Consider the following 13,298-nt stretch of genomic DNA (forward strand, 5'->3'; position numbering starts at 1 on the left):
AGTGCAGTGAAGAGATTTATTAGCTGCAAGTGTGTTTTGAGCCATTTTATAGTTGCAAAAATTGATTGAGGTTATTAGTTTAAATGCAGAACATGCGAACAGGCAAAAAATTTGTCAGAACACACACCGCTAAAGTCTATGGGACACGAACATGAATAATCAGAAGTGCTCATTTTAAAGGCTTATATGCAATGTATTGTCATAAAAAGTGTTTGGGGACCTGGGTCCTGCCCCAGGGGACATGTATCAATGCAAAACATTTTTTTTAAAAATGGCCATTTTTTTCGGGAGCAGTGATTTTAAGAATGCTTACAGTGAAACAATAAAAATGAAATATTCCTTTAAATATTGTGCCTGGGGGGTGTCTATAGTATGCCTGTAAAGTGGCACATTTTTCCTGTGTTTAGAACAGTACCACAGCAAAATGACATTTCTAAAGGAAAAATTGTCATTTAAAACTGATCGCGGCTGTAATGAATTGTCAGGTCTCGGCAATATAGATAAAACGCATTGAAAAAAAAAACATGGGATCCCTCCCCCCCCCCAGTCCATTACCAGGCCCTTTGGGTCTGGTACGAATATTAACCGCTTGCTGCCCCCCCTGGCCGTCATATGACGGCCAGACGGTGAGGCTCTTGTTCTGGGTGGGCGTCATATGATGTCTGTGCATTTAAACAGTGCATGCACGCGATCGTGTGCGAGCAGCCCTGTACCTTCGGTGGCGGCGTGTCACGGAGACACCGTTAGCCACCGAGGGGGGTGAACAGCCATTGGGCACAGCTGTTTACCACGTGATCGACCATAATGAAGTCACAGCCGATCACAGATAGTACCACCCCACTTTGCATGGCGCATGCACGCGAGCGCGCTGCACAGGCACTTCGGTGGCGGCGTGTTCCCGGGAACACTGCTCGTCACCAATGCTGGTAAACAGGCATTGGCCAGTGGTTGTTTACCACGTGATCAGCTGGGATCCTTTCACAGCCGATCACTAAATGTAAACATAGAGTGGTAATGAGATGTTACTGGGTTCTCCTCCTCACACACCAATCGTGTGTGAGAAGGAGATTGTGGTAACATCTCGTTACCGCTTACAGTGTACACCAACACACACTGATTGCACCCCTAATAAAGAGGACCTGTCACCACACATCAAAGTACCTGTCACAGTCCATCTGAGTACCTGTCACAGTCCATCCGAGTACCCGAGTACCTGTCACAGTCCATCTGAGTACCCAAGTACCTGTCACTTTCATCAGAGTACCTGTCACAGTTTATCTGAGTACCCGAGTACCTGTCAGTTCATCTGCATACTTGAGTACCTGTCACAGTCCATATGAGTACCTGAGTACCTGTCACAGTCCATATGAGTACCTGAGTACCTGTCACAGTCCATCTGAGTACCTGAGTACCTGTCATAGTTTATCTGAGTACCCAAGTACCTATCACAGTTCATCTGAGTACCTGAGTACCCGTCACAGTCCATCTGAGTACCTGAGTACCTGTCATAGTTCATATGAGTACCTGAGTACCTGTCACCGCCCTTCATTGTAACTGAATACCAGTCACCAGCCCATCAAAGACCCGGATACCTATCTGTAGCCTATCTGTAGGGAGACAGCTGATATCCTCATTGCAACACAAGACTACTTTCTGATTGGAGCTACCTAGAACCCTTACAGAAGCAACTGCCTCCTGTTCTCAAACAGATGCATGCAGGCTGCATCCTGGATGCAGACACAACCAACAGATACACATTGAACTGCCATAAGGAACATATGCATTACATCTCTCTATGACACATGGAGCACTGGGATGTGGACAAACTTAGAGCGTAGGTAACTCATCACTTAGCATGTGACACTCCTCCCAACTAGCCACTCCCCTGTATGTTGATCCACAATACTATATAGACCTCTCTTGTCATTCTACAAGGCTCTGATGAAGAGGGTTTTCCTCAAAAAGCATCAGCCAAATTCTAGCACTTGCCCTTGCATGGGCATGTCTATTTTCTTAACTCAAATGTGTATATTTGTAACCTGGTTTTATGAACACGTAGATACTTTTTGTATGTATTCATCCCTCCTTTTTTATGAATAAACTGCAACATCTTGATCAATGCATCAGATCACGTGCCTTCCATCTCTCTCTCTTACACTTGGCTTACCTATCTGTAGCCCATAGGGTAACTGAGTACCTGTCACCAGGCCATCAGAGTACCCGAGTACCTGTCTGCAGCTCATCAAGTTACCCGAGTACTTGTCTCCAGCTCATCAGAGTACCCGAGTACCTATTTGTAGCCCATGCCTCATAGTATATACATTGGGGTGTTTGCTTTCCAAAATGGTGTCATTTTGTGGGTAAATCCACTCTCCTGGTGCTCAAGGACCTTCAAAAGTGTGATAGGTAGGAATGAAATTAGATGTGTAATTTATGCTCCTAGAACACCTGAAGGTACTACTTAAATGTTGGGCCTCTGTATGTGGCCAGGCTGTGTAAAAGTCTCACACATGTGGTATCACCATACTCAGGAAGAGTAGCAGAATGTATTTTGGGGTGTAATTTTTGATATATACGTGCTATGTGTTAGAAATATCTTATAAATTGACAACTTTGTGTAAAAAAAAATGTGTTTTTGATTTTTTTTACACATTTTCCAAAAACTTCTGGAAAAAAATGAACAGTTCAAAAGACTCAATATGCCTCACAGATTATATGTTGGGGTGTTTGCTTTCCAAAATGGGGTCATTTTGTGGGCATTTCCATTGTTCTGGTGCTCCAGGGCCTTCCAAAGTGTAATAGGTGGTTGAGAAATGAGATGTGCAATTTATGCTCGTAGATCGCCTGATGGTGCTTCTTCAATGTTGGGCCTTTGTATGTGGGCAGGCTGTGTAAAAGTCCCACACATGTGGTATCGCCATACTCAGGAGGAGTAGCAGAATGTATTTTGGGGTGTAATTTGTTGTATGCATATGCTCTGTGAGAGAAATAACCAGTTAATATGAAAATTTTGAAAAAAAAAAAAAAAAAAATCTTCCTTTTGCAAAGAATTGTGGGAAAAAAATTACAACTTAAAAAACTCAGCATAGCCTGTACTCATGTACCCATGTAACCAAATAAAGGACTTTTATTCAAGAGCATCCAAGTCGCCAGCCATTTTCTGATTCAAGTAAAAAAACTCACCATGCTACTTACTTAATACCTTGGAATGTCTACTTTCTAAAAAGGGTAATTTGGGGGGTATTTGTACTTTCCTGATTTGTTAGTGTCTCAAGAAATGAGATACATCTGATGTACTGAAGGCCTGATCAGATGTGATCAATTTTCAGTGATTGGCACCATAGCTTGTAGACTCGTAGCTTGTAGACTAATATACACTAATACACCAAAGCTATGTAGCAGTATAAATTTTGGCCAAAATTTATGAAGAAAAATGACTAATTTGCAAAATTTTATGACAGAAACAAAGAAAAAGGCATTTTGTTCACAAAATTTACGATTTTTTTTTTTATTTATAGCACAAAAAAATAAAAAACCCACTAGTGTGAAAAAAAGGACGCACATTTCATATGGGTACAGTGTTGCATGACTGAGTAATTATCATTCAAACTGTGAGAGCGTTGAAAGCTGAAAATTGGTCTGGGCAGGAAGGGGGTGTAAGTGCCCTGTATTGAGGTGGTTAAGGGGAACCCTGAACCAAAATAGCATTTGGGGTCCCCCTAAAATCCATACCAGGCCCTTTGGGTCTGATATGGAAATTAAGGGGAACCCTGTGCCAAATTTTTTTTAAAAAATGGCGTAGGGGTCCCCCCAAAATCCATACCAGTTATGGATTTTAAGGGGGACCCTGCGCCAAAATAAAAAAAAAATGGTGTAGGGGTCCCCCCCAAAATCCATACCAGATCCTAATCCGAGCACGCAATCTGGCAGGCCACAGGAAAAGAGGGGGATGAGAAAGCGCCCCCCTCCTGAACCGTACCAGGCCACATGCCCTCAACAATGGGGAGGGTGCTTTGGGGTAGTCCCCCAAAGCACCTTGTCCCCATGTTGATGGGGACAAGGGCCTCATCCCCACAACCCTTGCTTGGTTGTTGTGGGGGTCTGTGGGCGGGGGTTTATCGGAATCTGGAAGCCCCCTTTAACAAGGGGACCCCCAGATCCCGACCTCCCCTCTGTATGAAATGGTAATGGGGTACAAATGTACCGCTACCATTTCACAAAAAAAGTGTCAAAATGTTAAAAAAGACAAGACACAGCTTGGGGCAAGTCCTTTATTAAAGAATAAAAATGCCCCACAATGTCCATCCATCTTCTTCTATCACGTCGCCCGATGGACCGAGAAAAAAATCCCCGATCGACTCACCTCCATGGGAGGCTCTCGCCGTGTGACGCTTCTTCGCCTTTGACAGTTCTTATATAACTGAGGGCGGGGCCACCCGGTGAAGTACCTGGGCCCCCTCTGACACCACAGGGACTTCCCCATGGCTTCCCCATGGCGTCAGAGGGGGGCGGGGTCAGCCATTTACATAACTGGGTTGCCCCGTCCCCTCTGACGCCATGGGGAAGCCGTGGGGAAGTCCCTGTGGTGCCAGAGGGGACGAGGTCACCCGGATACGTCACAGGGTTGCCCCGCCCTCAGTTATATAAGAACTGTCAAAGGCGAAGTAGCATCAGATGGCGAGAGCCTCCCATGGAGGCGGGTCTTTTGCTGATTTTTTTTTCTTTTTCGGTCTGTCGGGCGGCGTGATAGAAGAAGATGAATGGACATCGTGGGACATTTATTATTTTTTTAATAAAGGACTTGTCCCAAGCTGTGTCTTGTCTTTTTTAACATTTTGACACTTTTTTGTGAAATGGTAGGGGTACATTTGTACCCCATTACCATTTCACACAGGGGGAGGTCGGGATCTGGGGGTCCCCTTGTTAAAGGGGGCTTCCAGATTCCGATAAGCCCCCCGCAGACCCCCACAACCACCGGGCAAGGGTTGTGGGATGAGGCCCTTGTCCCCATCAACATGGGTACAAGGTGCTTTGGGGGGCTACCCCAAAGCACCCTCCCCATGTTGAGGGCATGTTGCCTGGTACGGTTCAGGAGGGGGGCGCTCTCTCATCCCCCTCTTTTCCTGCAGCCTGCCAGGTTGTGTGCTTGGATAAGGGTCTGGTTTGGATTTTGGGGGAGACCCCTACGCCATTTTTTTTTAAATTTTGGCACAGGGTTCCCCTTAAAATCCATACCAGACCTGAAGGGTCTGGTATGGATTTTGGGGGGACCCCTACACCATTTTTTTTAAAAAAATTGTGCAGGGTTCCCCTTAATTTCCATATCAGACTTGAAGGGCCTGGTATGGATTTTAGGGGGACCCCCACGCAATTTATTTTTAAAATTTTGGTTCGGAGTTACCCTTAATTTTCATACCAGACCCAAAAGGCCTGGTAATGGATTGGGGGGATCCCATGCTCTTTTTTTCAATGAGTTTTATCTATATTGCCGAGACCCGACAATTCATTACAGCCACGATCAGTTTTAAATGACAATTTTTTCTTTAGAAATGTCATTTTGCTGTGGTACTGTTCTAAACACGGGAAAAATGCTCCACTTTACAGGCATACTATAGACACCACCCAGGCACAATATTTAACCACTTGTTTACTGGGCACTTAATCCCCCCTCCTGTCCAGACCAATTTTCAGCTTTTAGCGCTGTCGCACTTTGAATGACAATTGCGCGGTCATACAACACTGTACTCAAATTAAATTTTGATCATTTTTTTCCCACAAATAGAGCTTTCTTTTGGTGGTATTTGATCACCTCTGCGGTTTTTAGTTTTTGTTAAAATAATTGAAAAAGACCAAATTTTTATTTTTAAATTTTATATTTTTTAAATATTTTGTTATAAAATTTTGCAAACAGGTAATTTTTCTCCTATATTGTACGCTGATGAGGCGGCACTGATGGGAACTGATAGGTGGCAGTGATGGGCACTGATGGGTGGCAGTGATGTGCACTGATTGCTTACACTGATGGCAGCACTGCTAGGTGAGACTGATTGGCACCACTGATGGGCATTGATAGGTGGCACTTGAGGGCATTGATAGGTGGCACTTGTGGGCATTGATAGGTGGCACTGCTGGGCATTGTGGACACTGGCAGGTGGCACTGGCAGGCACAGATGAGGCATATGTGCCTCCTTCCTCTTCAGGACTGATGTCCCTTTAAAATAAGCCGGTGATCAGCTTCTTTTTCTCCTCACGCTGTCAGTGTGAGGAGAAAAAAAAAAGATTACCGAGCTTTTGTTTACATCATGTAATCAGCTGTCATTGGCTGACATCAGATCACATGGTAAGGGGCCGGGATCGACCCCTTACTCGGATCTGTGATCATCCGAGTCTCCGTGACCACAGCGCGTGCACCGCGCACCCTGCAGGGTGCGCGCGGTGCACATGCACAGGGGTGGACGTCCCATGTTGGCCTCCCGGAAATTTGAGGTCCGCGCTGTGGCCGTCATTCAGCTATGGCCCGGACCACAAGTAGTTAAAGGAGCGAGTACAAAAAAGGGCAACAAAGGTGATAAAGGGTCTGGAGGATCTTAGTTATGAGGAAAGGTTGCGAGCACTGAACTTATTCTCTCTGGAGAAGAGACGCTTGAGAGGGGATATGATTTCAATTTACAAATACTGTACTGGTGACCCCACAATAGGGATAAAACTTTTTCGCAGAAGAGAGTTTAATAAGACTCGTGGCCACTCATTACAATTAGAAGAAAAGAGGTTTAACCTTAAACTACGTAGAGGGTTCTTTACTGTAAGAGCGGCAAGGATGTGGAATTCCCTTCCACAGGCGGTGGTCTCAGCGGGGAGCATTGATAGCTTCAAGAAACTATTAGATAATCACCTGAATGACCGCAACATACAGGGATATGTAATGTAATACTGACACATAATCACACACATAGGTTGGACTTGATGGACTTGTGTCTTTTTTCAACCTCACCTACTATGTAACTATGTAACTATATATTTCATTTTTATTGATTCACTTTAAGCATCAAAAAAATCACTGCTCCCGTAAAAACAGTCATTTTTAAAAATAATTTTTGCATTGATACATGTCCCCTGGGGCAGGACCCAGGTCCCCAAACACTTTTTATGACAATAACTTGCATATAAGCCTTTAAAATTAGCACTTTTGATTTTGCCATCTGATGTACTGAAGGCCTGATCAGATGTGATCAATTTTCAGTGATTGGCACCATAGCTTGTAGACTCGTAGCTTGTAGACTAATATACACTAATACACCAAAGCTATGTAGCAGTATAAATGTTGGCCAAAATTTATGAAGAAAAATTACTAATTTGCAAAATTTTATGACAGAAACAAAGAAAAAGGCATTTTGTTCACAAAATTTACGATTTTTTTTTAAATTTATAGCACAGAAAAATAAAAAACCCACTAGTGTGAAAAAAAGGACGCACATTTCATATGGGTACAGTGTTGCATGAATTATCATTCAAAGTGTGAGAGCGTTGAAAGCTGAAAATTGGTCTGGGCAGGAAGGGGGTGTAAGTGCCCTGTATTGAGGTGGTTAAGGGGAACCCTGAACCAAAATAGCGTTTGGGGTCCCCCTAAAATCCATACCAGGCCCTTCGGGTCTGATATGGAAATTAAGGGGAACCCTGTGCCAAATTTTTTTTACAAAATGGCGTAGGGGTCCCCCCAAAATCCATACCAGTTATGGATTTTAAGGGGAACCCTGCGCCGAAAATTTAAAAAAATGGTGTAGGGGTCCCCCCCAAAATCCATACCAGATCCTAATCCAAGCACGCAATCTGGCAGGCCACAGGAAAAGGGGGGGGATGAGAAAGCGCCCCCCCTCCTGAACCGTACCAGGCCACATGCCCTCAACAATGGGGAGGGTGCTTTATGGTAGTCCCCCAAAGCACCTTGTCCCCATGTTGATGGGGACAAGGGCCTCATCCCCACAACCCTTGCCTGGTGGTTGTGGGGGTCTGCGGGCGGGGGTTTATCGGAATCTGGAAGCCCCCTTTAACAAGGGGACCCCCAGATCCCGACCTCCCCTCTGTATGAAATGGTAATGGGGTACAAATGTACCGCTACCATTTCACAAAAAAAGTGTCAAAATGTTAAAAAGACAAGACACAGCTTGGGGCAAGTCCTTTATTAAAGAATAAAAATGCCCCACAATGTCCATTCATCATCTTCTATCACGTCGCCCGATGGACCGAGAAAAAAATCCCCGATCGACTCACCTCCATGGGAGGCTCCCGCCGTGTGACGCTTCTTCGCCTTTGACAGTTCTTATATAACTGAGGGCGGGCCACCCGGTGAAGTACCTGGGCCCCCTCTGACACCACAGGGACTTCCCCATGGCTTCCCCATGGCGTCAGAGGGGGGCAGGGTCAGTCATTTACATAACTGGGTTGCCCCGTCCCCTCTGACGCCACGGGGAAGCCGTGGGGAAGTCCCTGTGGTGCCAGAGGGGACGAGGTCACCCGGATACGTCACAGGGTTGCCCCACCCTCAATTATATAAGAACTGTCAAAGGCGAAGTAGCATCAGATGGCGAGAGCCTCCCATGAAGGCGGGTCTTTTGCTGATTTTTTTTTTTCTTTTTCGGTCTGTCGGGCGGCGTGATAGAAGATGAATGGACATCGTGGGACATTTATTATTTTTTTAATAAAGGACTTGTCCCAAGCTGTGTCTTGTCTTTTTTAACATTTTGACACTTTTTTTGTGAAATGGTAGGCCATTACCATTTCACACAGGGGGAGGCTGGGAACTGGGGGTCCTCTTGTTAAAGGGGGCTTCCAGATTCTGATAAGCCCCCCGCAGACCCCCACAACCACCGGGCAAGGGTTGTGGGATGAGGCCCTTGTCCCCATCAACATGGGGACAAGGTGCTTTGGGGGGCTACCCCAAAACACCCTCCCCATGTTGAGGGCATGTTGCCTGGTACGGTTCAGGAGGGGGGCGCTCTCTCATCCCCCTCTTTTCCTGCAGCCTGCCAGGTTGTGTGCTTGGATAAGGGTCTGGTATGGATTTTGGGGGAGACCCCTACGCCATTTTTTTTTTAAATTTTGGCACAGGGTTCCCCTTAAAATCCATACCAGACCCTTTTGGGGGGACCCCTACACCATTTTAAAAAAAAAAATTGTGCAGGGTTCCCCTTAATTTCCATATCAGACCTGAAGGGCCTGGTATGGATTTTAGGGGGACCCCCACGCAATTTATTTTTAAAATTTTGGTTCGGAGTTACCCTTAATTTTCATACCAGACCCAAAGGGCCTGGTAATGGATTGGGGGGATCCCATGCTCTTTTTTTCAATGGGTTTTATCTATATTGCCGAGACCTGACAATTCATTACAGCCACGATCAGTTTTAAATGACAATTTTTTCTTTAGAAATGTCATTTTGCTGTGGTACTGTTCTAAACATGGGAAAAATGCTCCACTTTACAGGCATACTATAGACACCACCCAGGCACAATATTTAACCACTTGTTTACTGGGCACTTAATCCCCCCTCCTGTCCAGACCAATTTTCAGCTTTTAGCGCTGTCGCACTTTAAATGACAATTGCGCGGTCATACAACACTGTACTCAAATTAAATTTTGATCATTTTTTTCCCACAAATAGAGCTTTCTTTTGGTGGTATTTGATCACCTCTGCGGTTTTTAGTTTTTGTTAAAATAACTGAAAAAGACCAAATTTTTATTTTTAAATTTTATATTTTTTTAATATTTTGTTATAAAATTTTGCAAACAGGTAATTTTTCTCCTATATTGATGTACGCTGATGAGGCGGCACTGATGGGAACTGATAGGTGGCAGTGATGGGCACTGATGGGTGGCAGTGATGGGCACTGATGGGTGGCAGTGATGTGCACTGATTGCTTACACTGATGGCAGCACTGCTAGGTGAGACTGATTGGGCACCACTGATGGGCATTGACAGGTGGCACTTGAGAGCATTGATAGGTGGCACTTGTGGGCATTGATAGGTGGCACTGCTGGGCTCTGTGGATACTGGCAGGTGGCACTGGCAGGCACAGATGAGGCATATGTGCCTCCTTCCTCTTCGGGACTGATGTCCCTTTAAAATAAGCCGGTAATCAGCTTTTTTTTCTCCTCACGCTGTCAGCGTGAGGAGAAAAAAAAAGATTACCAAGCTTTTGTTTACATCATGTAATCAGCTGTCATTGGCTGACAGCTGATCACATGGTAAGGGGCCGGGATCGGCCCCTTACTCGGATCTGTGATCATCCGAATCTCCGTGACCACAGCGCGCGCACCACGCGCTCTGCAGGGTGCGCGCGGTGCACGTGCACAGGGGTGGACGTCCCATGTTGGCCTCCCGGAAATTGAGGTCTGCGCTGTGGCCGTCATTCAGCTATGGCCCGGACCTCAAGTAGTTAAAGGAATATTTCATTTTTATTGTTTCACTTTAAGCATCAAAAAAATCACTGCTCCCGTAAAAACGGTCATTTTTAAAAACAATTTTTGCATTGATACATGTCCCCTGGGGCAGGACCCAGGTCCCCAAACACTTTTTATGACAATAACTTGCATATAAGCCTTTAAAATTAGCACTTTTGATTTCTCATGTTAGTGTCCCATAGACTTTAACGGTGTTCCGACAGCTTTCGAATTTGCCACAAACACCGCATATTGTTTGCTGTTCAGCGAACAGGCGAACACCCGATGTTCGACTCAAACATCAGGCTCATCCCTAGTTAGGAACTGTACTAGAGCTGTGCCCCCCCTGGGTAGTCAAATTTGCTATCACATTCAAATGCACATTAAAGGTAAATAAAACATTTTTATGGAAAGAAAAAATGTTTAAAGTAAACATTTAATATGCTTGATTTTTCTGTGATTTTACCTGCAATTATTTTAAGTTGGTGACAGGGTCTCTTTAAAAATCATGGGTCCAACATAAAATAAGAGATTTTCTTATGGAGATATCCATAATTGCAAGCTTTTTCATATTCAATTTATCTGAAGGATGGCAGTGATATACTTCTGTACATATCTGTAGTAGACTTGAATGATTATGCATTTTGTAATCTTTTTTGTTATCTGACAGCATGTATTATAGAAACAGACTTTAAATTCCCCACCAAATAATTATTATCAGCTATATGAAACACTGCTGATACTATACCATTTTAATAAGTATTAAAGTAGAACTTATAGACAAAACTTTTTTTTCATTTTGGATAGAGTAAGGGAGGGTCATAACCCCTGACAGTTTATTTTTTGCCATCTGTGTCCCATTTGGGAGATATCCCTTCAATACAGTTCATTAGTACGCTAAAAAGGGGCATGCGGTCCCTGCCTGCAAAAGGCAGTTGCTAAGGCCTGGCTAAAACAAGTGTCAGGCTTAACCATGCTGTGCCTGGGAGCTTAAGCAAGTAGAGTCCTGGAGGAGCTGAGGAGTAATGGTCTACAGTAAGAGTTGTGCTGGAGATCTGTATATACCGGAGTGTATATAAGTTGTTCCAATTCTTTGTTCTAAAAGTTGTCCCAATTGATTGTTCTGAAATTCATATCCCATACTTTCTATACCCCATCCAAGTTCAATCCCCTCAATAAAACAAAAAAAACAAAGCTAGTGGACTGTTCATTGCCTTGAAGTGACTGAGGACTTGAATGCCAGGCTGGGCAGGGTGACAGGTGGGCCACAACACTTAGCAGCCCTTACGGGAGTGCTACGTAAATACTACAGTTCAGAGTATATAGTGCAGTCAGTGTAGTATATATAATACAGTTCAGAGTATATAGTGCAGTCAGTGTAGTATATATAATGCCCCGTACACACGGTCGGATTTTCCGATGGACAATGTCCGATCGGAGCGTGTTGTCGGAAATTCCGACCGTGTGTGGGCGCCATCGGACATTTTCCATCGGATTTTCCGACATACAAAGTTGGACAGCAGGAGATAAAATTTTCCGACAACAAAATCCGATCGTGTCAATTCCGACCGTGTGTGGCCTGTTACGACGCACAAAGTGCCACGCATGCTCAGAAGAAATTCCGACACGGGACAGCTCATTCTGGTAAACTTAGCGTTCGCAATGGATACAGCACTTTCGTCACGCTGCAATGTTCAAAATGGTTTAATACAGCGCACTCTCTTCTTCTTTATAATGTGACAAGAATTAAGTAGTTTTGATGCTCATATTCACACACACTTCTCACAAACTTCTTTCGTTACTATTTATCGGGATTCCCTCAATATATTTTGATTTCTCACATCTGACAACATAATTTTTTTTTTTTTTTTTTACTTTAATGTAGAATCTTTTTTTGTGTTTCTCTTTTTTAATTTTTTTTTTTGGTGATTTTGATTTGTACTCCCGAAAATGTTTGTGTGTTTTTTGTGACAAGTTCCCACAACACCATTGATATGTTGTTCTATTTAATCTGTAGGAGATTGTTTGGTGTTGTTGTCTCTTGTTAATTTAACATTGTACTTTAGAAATGTACCTGAATCGTCACCAACAAACGGTCCTTTTTGGATGAAAACACACACAGGAGAGTAGAATTTACCTTAAAAATTTTATTAAGGGGTCACAACTATAAACAAAGAGGGAGGCAACGCTGGAGAAACTACAGAAGTGGGTGAAGCCTTGGACCCCCAGGGCAGACATCAATTATTTAAAAGCAAAATTGGTGGCCTGAGGAGTCCATATCTAAGGGAGGGCAGTCTGGTCCAGACGTCACAGAGATCCGGAAAGCAGCAGATGACATCTGTGTCCCCAGGCTGTGGTCATACAAGAGACTGCAGCTTTTGTCAGACCAGACTGAACCCAGGGTCATCACTCTTTGGTCTTCCTTCCACGCCTCCTTCCAGCCTTTGGCTGTGGTGGTGGAGTTGTGGCAGCGGGAGGAGGAGAATCGTCCATCTCAATGACATGTGTCAGTTCCCCACTCTCCCCCTTACGTAGGACTTTATAAATCAGGTCCTCAGAGATCTTGTGTTGGCCCTCCTGCATGCCCTGCAATTTGGTGGCAGCCATGCAGGCAAAGGCCTCTTCAGGACTGGAGAAGGCTCTGAGGGACGCAGAAGCCTCCTGGATCAGCCTGTATGCTGAATCCTGCACAGGACTGGGAGTGGCCGTCCTGGCCCTTTTGTATGGAAGGCGGAGGGGAGGAACCTGAGACTCAGTCAGGCTGCGACTGGTCCCAGGCTTCTCTTGGCTGACACTTAGCCCCGCCTCCTCCTGGCTGCCACTAATCCCCGCCTCCTCCCGGCTGACACTAATAATCCCCGCC

At 44.7% G+C, this 13,298-nt stretch overlaps 1 protein-coding gene across 3 annotated transcripts in view; it reads left to right on the forward strand.

Moving 5' to 3' along the window:
* CDHR1 (cadherin related family member 1) overlaps window positions 1–13,298 on the forward strand; it is a 326,479-nt gene that overhangs the window by 99,613 nt on the left and 213,568 nt on the right. The window lies entirely within an intron of this gene.

This window comes from Aquarana catesbeiana, linkage group LG08 (genome assembly GCF_042186555.1).
Source record: "Aquarana catesbeiana isolate 2022-GZ linkage group LG08, ASM4218655v1, whole genome shotgun sequence".
Taxonomy (NCBI): Eukaryota; Metazoa; Chordata; class Amphibia; order Anura; family Ranidae; genus Aquarana; species Aquarana catesbeiana.